Source organism: Cynocephalus volans, chromosome X (genome assembly GCF_027409185.1).
Source record: "Cynocephalus volans isolate mCynVol1 chromosome X, mCynVol1.pri, whole genome shotgun sequence".
In the NCBI taxonomy this organism is placed as follows: Eukaryota; Metazoa; Chordata; class Mammalia; order Dermoptera; family Cynocephalidae; genus Cynocephalus; species Cynocephalus volans.
The window spans coordinates 109512245-109515828 of NC_084478.1; positions in this window are offsets into that span (position 1 = coordinate 109512245).

Genomic DNA, 3584 nt, shown 5'->3' on the forward strand with positions numbered 1-3584 from the left:
TGACAGTTGGCCCAGCCCATACTTCCTTGCCCTCCCGATGCTGGCCGGGGATGCCTCATGCCACGAGCCCCACCAGAGAACCGCAGAGGGTGTGGGAGGGGAAGCCGGCCCGCAGGCCCCGGGAAGCCCTGCGCCGGGGCAAGCAAGTGGGAAGGCTCAGTGAGGAGCCGAGCTGGGCGAGGAGGACAGGCCTGGCCAAGCCGGGCCGGAGCCGCCACCACCTGAGAAAATGGAGGCAGCCCCGGGGCTGGTGAGTTGTCCGGTGAGGCTGGCGGAAGCCGGGCTAGCGTCTGTCCCCTGAGCAGGGCCGGGCCGGGCGGCTCCTTCTCTGCCTCCACATCGTTGCTGTCCCCGTCCTCGGGCTGCTCACTCGGTCCCACGGCGCGGCTCAGGCATTCCCAGGAATCTTCTTTTATGCCGGCCTGAAACCTCGAATCCTGAATAGGGCAGCCGGCTGCTGCAGCTAAAATACAGTTCTTTTCCTGCTCCACACTTCAAAGCTGTTGCCTGTAAACGAGGCAGCCTCTCCTGCCAAGGGCAAAGTGGCGGTCAGCCCCCACGACCGGCCACCAGCAGCAGTCCTCTCTTAAGAGACGGCAAGAGGAAGGTCCACAAGTTTCCCGGCTGCCTAAGGCCCAGTGGCCGCCTTTTCCACCACAGCTACTCAGCGCCAACTGCCGCAGCCACCGCCATCTTAGGTTCCCTCAAAGTCTATCTATGTAAAGAAGATTTTGTTTGCTTCTTTTTTTCCCTTCTTTTCAAAATTCACTTAAATATTTTGGAATTATTATATTTAACAGAGCATTCCACATAGTAAATCACTTAAAAGCTCTGATACCTACAATTCTACCTCTAGAAAGTTCACAGGAACTGTAGGCTCAGATCTGGGGACCAGATCCCACTCCCACTTCCAGGCAAACTGCAGCAGTGCCTTGGGGCCAGCCTGAAGCATGAAGAAGGGGACTGGACCCCCCTCCCACAACCAGGCACACCACACCAGCACCTTGGGGCCTGCCCAGGGACCCGAGGCAAGGAGAAGGGGACCAGACCTCTCTCTCACAACCAGGCACAACATGCCAGCAACTTGGATCCCACCCAGGGACTTGGGGCAAGGAAAAGGGGAATGGTCCTTTCTCCCACAACCAGGCACACTGCACCAGTGCTTCAGGGCCTGCCCAGGGACCTGAGGCATGGAGAAGGGGACTGGACTCCCCTCCCACAACCAGGCATACCACACCAGCACCTTGGGGCCTGCCTGGGGACCTGAGGCAAGTCAAAGGGGAATGGACCTCTCTCCCACAACCAGGCATACTGAGCCAGCACTTCAGGGCCAATCCGAGGACCTGAGGCATGGAGAAGGGGACTGGACCTCTCTCCCACAACGAGGAACACCAAGCCAGCACCTTGGGCCCCACCCAGGGACCCAGGGCATGAAGAAGGGGACTGGACCACCCTCCCACAACCAGGCACAACATGCCAGCAACTTGGAGCCCACCCAGGGACCCCGGGCAAAGAGAAGAAACCGGACCTCTCTCCCACAACCAGGCATACTGAGCCAGCGCCTTGGAGCCCACCCAGAGACTAAGGGTATGGAGTCAGGGACCAGACCACCCTCCCACAACCAGGCACACCATGCCAGCACCTCAGAGCCCACCCAGGGACCCAGAGCATGGAGAAGGGGACTGGACCTCTCTCCCACAGCTAGGCACACCATGCCAGTGCCTCAGGCCCTGCCTGGGGACCTGAGGCATGGATAAGGGGTCTGGACCTCTCTCCCACAACCAGATACACCAAGCCAGTGCCTCAGGTCCTGCCCAGTGACCTGAGGTATGGAGCCAGGGACTGGACCCTCCTCCCACAGCAGGCACAAAACGCCAGCACGTCGGGGCTCACCTGGGTACCCGAGGCATGAAGAAGGGGACCAGAATATCCTCCCACAACGAGGCACATGGTGCCAGCGCCTTGGGGCCTGCCCAGGGACGAGAGGCATGGAGAAGGGGACCAAAGACACCCCACAACCAGGCATACCGCCAGTGTCCAGGAGCATACCAAAAACAGCACCTCCACGTGGGTGGCCCACCACAGCCACCACAATAAACATGGCTGCTGCAAAAGTGGCTAGACACAACCATTGTGCTGATGGTCTGCCAGCCACTGGAGTGCATTGACACAAGGAGAGGCACCAGCAAAGACAAAGAAAAGAAGAGGATGTCTCTCTCCAGAAAGCCCATTTCAGAGTGACAGAAGAAGCAACTGCTCTATGATAATACTGGGGGACCTGATCACACCTCTCAGCACTGGACAGATCATCTAGGCAACAAATCAACAGAGTAGCCATTATTTTTTCAGAAGGAGAGAAGAAATCTAGGGCAATTAGAGGAGGGAGGGGGAGGGAATGGAGAAAGGGGAGAGGTTGGACAAGGGGCATAAAGAATAATTACGATTTGTAACAATATATATGCTAGTAATATCGATTTAATCAATATATCTCAATGTTCAACCCCAAAAATATGTATAAACGATTTTGATTCAATAAATAAAATAAATTTAAAAGAAGAAAATCTTTTAAAAAAAAATTATTTATTTTTGATTATACATATTTATGGGGTACAGAGTTGACTATCAGTATTTTTGCACAGTATATGATGATGTTCTCCCTTTTTGAAAGTTCAATTTATTGTAATTATTGTATCTTTCTTTCCTTATTTATTTTTTTTAGCTCCCAATTATGAGTGAGAACATGTGGTATTTCTCTTTCTGTGTCTGGCTTGTTTCACTTAACATAATTTTCTCCAAGTTCATCCATGTTGCTCTGAATGGCAGAATTTCATTCTCTTTCATGGCAGAGTAATATTCCATTGTGTACATATACCACATTTTCCTTATCCAGTCATCCATTGACAGATATTTAGTTTGGTTGAACTCCAAGCTACTGTCAAAAGAGCTGCAATAAACATGAGAGTGCAGGTATCCCTTCAACATGATGACTTCCATTCCTTTTGCTATACACCCAGCAGTGAGATTGCTGGAGTGCATGGCAGTTCTATCTTTAGTTGTTTGAGGAAGTTCCATACTGTTTTCCATAATGGCTGTTCTAATTTACAGTCTCACTAACAGTGTATGAGGACTCCCCTTTCTTCACATCCTTGCCAGCATTTGTTATTCTCTGTATTTTTGATAATGGCAAGTCTAACTGAGATGAGATATCTCAATGTGGTTTTGATTTGCATTTCCCTGATGCTTAGTGATGTTGAGCATTTTTTCATGTGTCTGTTGGCCATTTGTATATCTTCCTTTGAGAAATGCCTATTCAGCTCCTTGGCCCATATTTTAATTGGGTTACTTTTTTTTATTGTTGAGTTCATTGTATATTTTGGATATTAATCCCTTGTGAGATGCTTAGTGTGGAAATTTTTTCTCCCAATCTATACATTGTGTTTTGACTCTGTTAATTTTTTCCTTTGTTGCGCAGAAGCTTTTTAGTTTAGTATAATCCCATTTGTTTATTTTTTCTTTTGTTGCCTGTGCTTTTGGCGTCTTATTCATTAAATCTTTGCCCAGTCGTACATCCTGAAGTGTTTCCC